This window comes from Hibiscus syriacus, unplaced genomic scaffold (genome assembly GCF_006381635.1).
Source record: "Hibiscus syriacus cultivar Baekdansim isolate YM2019G1 unplaced genomic scaffold, ASM638163v2 tig00000136_pilon, whole genome shotgun sequence".
Classification (NCBI taxonomy): Eukaryota; Viridiplantae; Streptophyta; class Magnoliopsida; order Malvales; family Malvaceae; genus Hibiscus; species Hibiscus syriacus.
In genome coordinates, this window is record NW_024061765.1 from 614,688 (window position 1) to 621,392 (window position 6,705).

Here is a 6,705-nt window from a genome sequence, read left to right on the forward strand (position 1 = left end):
GCCATTCAAGTAAGCCTTTAAATTGATTGTGGTGATAGAAGGTTGTAAAATGACTTTGTGTAAGTAACCCCTTTTTATTCTCTTCTTTCTATTTCTAAGCCACCTTTTCATTATATTTTGTTTTTCCATTCCTACTAACCCTTTTGCAGCCGATGCCAAACAAGTAAAAATTTACTTGATATGGTTTTGAGTAAAGTTCTCTAGAACTTGAGACAAGAGAATCGAGAGGAAAAAGGCTGGAGAGTGTGTGCGATCAGAAGAGGACAAGTAAAAGTCATTAAGTCCTAGAGTTGCAAACACAAGCGGATTGAGTGATATTCAAGTTTTCTTGGAGTGAGTCGTGAGGCTTTGTGAGAGTATATTCTGGTAAGGTCCTACACACATTTTTTCCTTATTTGCTAACATGTCTCTTCCATCCAACATCTTTGTAGTAAAAGAGGACTTTGAACATTCAAAGTCAAGAGGATGAACAAAGAGAGAACATCTTCCATACCAAATGTCACATGGGAGATAAAATTTGCGTGGTGAACATTGATGGAGGAAGTTGTACAAACGTAGCAAGTACTCACATGGTGGAAAAGTTGGGTCTCAAGACTTCCAAGCATCCTCATCCTTAAAAATTTCAATGGCTCAACGACGTGGGTGAAGCCAAGGTAACCAAACAAGTTGTTGTACCTTTCTCAATTGGAAGATACAATGATGACGTCCTTTGTGATGTGGTGTCCATGATGGATTTTCCAACAAGTATTCTTTCCAACATCAAGGAAAGAAAATCATATTGGCACCTCTGCTTCCAAGTCAAGTTCATGAATGCCAAGTGACCCTTAAGTCACACATAGAAGAATGGGAGAAAAAGAAAGCCATGAAAAGAACCCTTGAAGAATAACGTTTTAAGGAGACAAGAACAATTGTAAATGAAACTGTTAGTGTTGAAAGAGAGGTCTTGCAAGAGTATCAAGTAGAACAAGTGGAAAATCAGATTGATACGAGAAACATTGGAAAAGAAAGGGAGAATGGAGAGCATGATTCACCTAACAACTCTTTTCCTCCAATTATTACTTTTTTTGCAGGACAATCCTAGAGATATATCACTTCAAATCGAAGACTCAAAGAACATGTCTTTTGAAGAATCAATAGGCGTGACTTGTGGTAATCCACAAGACATGTCCTTTGAGGTTCCAACAATTATGTCTCTAGAAGTTCAAAAAGATGTGTCACTTGAAGTGCCACAAGTTGTGATCATTGAGGCTCCAAGTACATTACAACTAAAGAAGAGATTTCAGTAACCAATGGAGTTTTTCATCATCAAGAAACCAATGCCCATTAAACATCCCTGGTTTGTTATTTCCATTCACCTTGTTAATAGTTTTTCATTTACTAACTTTGATTTATTTTGCAGCAACTTGTTTCATCCTTATGGTAAAGAAATCATACCAACCTTCAAGGCAATAATTTGGAGAGGCACAATGGTGAAAGGACATGATGATTTAAATCAGCCCCAAGGAGTCATTCAAAGAACACTTATCTTCACCAAGTGACATGATGACTCCAACCAAGAGACAAACCTTTTCACCAACAAGCATGGTGAATTAAAAGGAGGAAATGAAGATATAGAGGTCATTTACAAGCATTATGATGATTCAAAGAATAAAGAAAAAGGATCAAGTTGGTTCGTGAAGGGATTTGTCTCTCTTGTTCAAATGACATGTGATGGTTCCCAAACATTGTGTCCTCCCATTAAAGGACGTGAAGTTACTAGATTTCAAGATAAGAGGTTAAACATATCGTGTGAATCATCTATTGGATGAAAACATAGGGAATCAATCTTTCCTACATCAAGAAGGTCTTCAATGAGAAACTACTTCGATTTGAGGACAAATCGCTTAAAAGAAGGGGAGGATGATACGATCCAAACTAGCTCCAACTTTCTCCATGACTTGAACACACCATGAATGTTCTTCAAAGCTATTTCTAAGGGAGTTCTTCATTACCCTATCTTATACTATATCATTTATACATTCTATTCTATCATAAGCATGCATTCACATGTTAGTATAAATTATCATATTATTATTTCCATCCTATGCTTATTTGATCATGTTTTTCATATTATTCAAATATATGCTATGATTACATATCATTTCTTAGGATATTATTATTACATGTTTCCATTTATCATTTATGAATACCATGTTATATGATATTCATGCATACAACATATATCCATATCTTTATGATTGATACACAATGTTATAAGCATGTTAGGATAGTCTTATAATCATATTAAGTGTGATTATCATATTTACATCAAGGCAGCATCATTATAAATCATTTCATTAGTTCATATGCATTCATATTAGCTCTTAAGCTTCATGTATTATCTTACACATATTTTGAGATGATATAATTAGCTCATGACCTTCAAACATAGCTCATATCACCATAATCATACATGGAAGCAAGGTATTTGGCTCATAATAGCTCAATATCATGGACTTACCTTGTTTCCTTGCACATATAGGTACATTGGAGTGTGATGCATGATGAGGCAGCTTGGTAAAGTATTTGGACGTCATATGCAGCTCACAAACAGCTTACAAATATCATGGCAGCTCGTGGAACACTAAGGAAAGCTCAACTTAGCTGGAGGAGCTAGCATGTAGCTGAACTTAGCTGGAGGATAGCTTTGGACCAAAGTGCTGAAAAGTGGACTAAAGGTAGCTGGAAGTAGCTGGGAGAGTAGCTGAGGAGCTGAGAAGACCAAAGCTAACTAGCTTGAGTTTATCAAGCTATAACTCACCTAGTTAGCTACCAAGACACTCATCTTGCTTACCTTGAATCTAGTTTATCTCTAGGCTACCCAATGGATGCCATGTCATCTAGATAGATGATGGAAGCTAATTCACGCCTAGTTGTTGCCTATCTTCATTCTATGGACTTCAAGACATCATCCTATGGTTGCAACCTCATACAAGCATAGCAAGAAGACCCATGTGCATTCATGTAGGCTGCCATGTGCATCATTCAAGCATGTGCACTTCATGTGACATCAAATTGGCGCCAAAACACCAAGGGATGCTTCCTATTTGGCCAAAGACTCTTTCCTCTTCATTTTGGCACCCAAATAACTTCCAAATGCATTCAAATCATCCTCAGGGACGAACCAACACATAACCATTCGGCCAAGAGCATGTATTTTCATTAAAGTCTTCTTTTTTTCATTAAAAATCATGTCATTTTAGGAAGGTACAAGGGCTGGCCGAACCAACATGTACCTATTCGACCAAGTCCCTTCAAAAACTATAAATATGCCATTATATTTCATTTGTAATCAGACCATTTTTTATTAATATAATTGAGATTATTCTCTTCCTTAAGTCCTGGTGACTTTTATCGACTTATAAAGTATTTTTAATACTTATGGCGTCAACCCCTTTCTTTTCATCTTGATACTTCTGGTTCCTAGTTCTTATAACTAGTGGGTCAAAGTCCTTAATACCACCCCTTGAAGAAGCAATATAAAGTCTGGGTCTTTGCTCTCTATAGAATTGGTTCTTCTTCGAGACTTCTTCAAGATACCCTCCTCCCTACCATCCCTTTTGTTTCATCGCCATAACTATAGCCATATCAACCATCTTCCGCTTCCATCTCTCATTTTAAATAACCCACCTATTCACCATACGTCTACCACCCTTAACCCCCTCTTTTTGAGCCATTCACTTGTACATGTTGTTTTACTTCCTTCCTAGATCCACAATCAATTGATAAGGAACAAGTGCCTTACATCACAAAGGTAATGTTGTTTTGCTGCAAGAATTCCCTTAGGTATCCTGTTAGTTTCAATGCTCCCAGTCCAATAACTAAATTTGGATTTGATTCCAAAAACTTAGTGTGGTGGAACTCATGGTGATAGGTAATGAAACCTGTATGAATTAGAAAAGCATCATTCTTTAGTTTCAGAAGGTATAACACTTCTAACATGATGAAATACTCTTACAAACAGTAAGAAGAACACAATCCAGACAGTATGATCCCCAAATTCCAAGGTGTAGATGCCAATAATAAAAACTAGAAAACACAACATAATCAGTCACAAATGATAATGATTCATTTTGATTAATGTTCTGCAAAACTAAAGGCATAAACAAATTATATAGGAATAGTGGAAATACAAGGAAAACAAACATATCATAGAAACATAACACTAAGAACATAATAACTGTGAAAAAAAGGGGAAACAATTTGAATGAACATTGTCAGCTCTATGCAAAGTAATTATAAATCAAACTAACCTGAAAAACACTTCTGAAATTCTTAAACCATCAAAGAAAAGCCGAGTTCTAGGAAGCCATAGGTCATAAACTAAGAAAAAAAACATTCTGCAACACACATAAAATAAATGGGTTTTGTATTGTAACAATAAAAATATACCCAAAAAAGAAAGGAAGCTCTGTAAATCAGATTGAAGGAAAAAAATAGATTGAACGACCAAAAATCAAATTAAAGCAGAAAGCAGTAAACAGCTGAATCATCACATTTTAAGTTTATACAACAAACCATGTTCAAGCTCAGGCAATAGCATTTCGATTGTAACCACGTTACAAATGTAAGAAAGAAATATTCCTCATCGACAGACAAGATAAAGACATGCAACCTCTACTAGTTCTGATTTGCGCCCCCTAGTGAAATTCCATTCAAGGCCTATCTTCACAATGCATATAAAAATAGCTCGAAAATATTGAGGAAAAAGACAAAAATAACAAGCATTGAAATGAGACTTAGGCAGAACAAAACATACTTCATAAAAGCGTCTAGCAATTTGAACAACTTCATCACTATAATCGTCAATCTCTAATTGAATCCTCAGACTATTCATATTATCAAAAGCTGTATCACAATGAAATTAAAATCAGACACAAGATGTTTGTAAGTCAGATTGCAGTAAGCAATTTAATGCTAGCACGTTATTAACCATTACAAGAAATTGAAATAACACAAAAAAGTAAAGTTGAGCCTGCAATAAATTTATGTTAAACTGTTTTGAAATCAGAGAAACTAGGAAGGGCGAATATGATGAAATGTATCAGTGATCCTTTATCATAAGTCAGAAACATATAGCTTCTTGCGTAGCATAGATGCTAGTTGACAAACCATACCTTTATCCAATGTACGCCTACGTGAATCTGAAATATCTTGGACGGACTTCATAAAATTTTCGGACAGTTTGTTCTGGAACAAAGCGAAATCAGTAATAGAAATCAGTAATAGAAATCAATAGAAATGCGAGTCAAAAACATGAGAGCACAGATCAAGTGATCAAAATAAAGTAAAATAAAAATAAATAAAGGGTGATAAAACTTGAACTTCCCAATTCAACATACTTCACTCGATTAAAACATATCCGACAATAAGATTACCAAAGAATGTTTCTTCTTTTGTTTAATAGCATATTCACCCAGCCAAATTCATGGTTAGTAAACTACGAATAGCTGAAAACAATGAATTTTGCAGAAAATTTACGAAACAGTACATATCAACTTGCTTAAACCTATATCACAACTGTTCCGCTAAATTTTATCAGAAAGATTACCTGGCCAGCTGAATCTTTAACGAATTGAGGTTCTGTTGCATAATTGTATTCTTCCAACACCTTCCCGCAAAACAACACCTACAGAAATATATAAAGAAAACAAATAATGAAACCACAAAATCGAAATTTTTTGTTTCCAACACTTGTGTTTGACACATAGGTACGACCTTCAAAATTCCTCCATAAAGCATTCTGCAACACGCATAACATATGCAGAAAATAACTGGGTTTTGTACTGTAACAATAAAAATATACCCAAAAAAGAAAGGAAGCTCTGTAAACCAGATTGAAGGGAAAAAATAGATTGAACGACCAAAAACCAAATTGAAGCAGAAAGCAAAAACCAGAAATCGCAGATATTGACGATGCTGAAGGCGAGGATGGCTGGCCTGACTCAGAACGTGATGAGATCTTGATGGGCGTGATGGTGAAGGTCACGACGGCGTGAACGGTGACAGCAGCTTCAAGACTACTTGACGACAAGAATACGGCAGCTGCAAGACTTTTTGATGGCAAGAATACGGTAGTGTCGAGAAGATTGATGCAAGAATAATAGCGTGTGGCGGAGAAGATGTTGTAACAGAGAAGAGGTAAGATAGGGAAGAAGAGGGAAAATGAATTAGGGATCGGGCAGGAGAAAGGGGAGATATAATTTTCTTTTTGCGGCGTTTACACGAAAAAAATGCCACTAATGTACGTGATTTTGCGGCGTTTTAATTAAAAACACCAATATTGCACAAGTTTATAGCGTTGTTTTTACAAATATGCCATTATATATCTAGTTCTATTGCAGCGTTTTATACATAAACGCCACTAAAGTACGCATTTTAAGCAGCGTTTTTATGAAAACGCCGCTATATATTAGGATATTACGGCATTTTTACATAAACGCCACTAAAGTACGCATTTTTAGCAGCGTTTTCAAAAAACCATCGCTATATATTCGGATATTGCGGCAATTTTTACATAAACGCCACTAAAGTATGAGTTTTTAGCGGTGTTTGCACAAAAACACCACTATATATTTGGATATCGCGACGTTTGTCCAAAATGCCGCTACATGTAAAAAATTGCTTGCGTTTGCTGTAAAAACGCCGCTAAATCCGCTGCTAAAA

The 6,705-nt window shown here is 35.7% G+C and overlaps 1 long non-coding RNA gene across 1 annotated transcript; it reads right to left on the minus strand.

The window, feature by feature from the left end:
• Nucleotides 1-4,676: 4,676 nt before the first annotated feature.
• Nucleotides 4,677-5,227, minus strand: LOC120132686. The gene is made up of 3 exons (XR_005517022.1): nucleotides 5,157-5,227; nucleotides 4,799-4,887; nucleotides 4,677-4,705 (listed from the first exon to the last, which is right to left on the minus strand). It is a non-coding gene; the product is annotated as an uncharacterized LOC120132686 (long non-coding RNA).
• Between the last annotated feature and the right edge of the window lie 1,478 nt (nucleotides 5,228-6,705).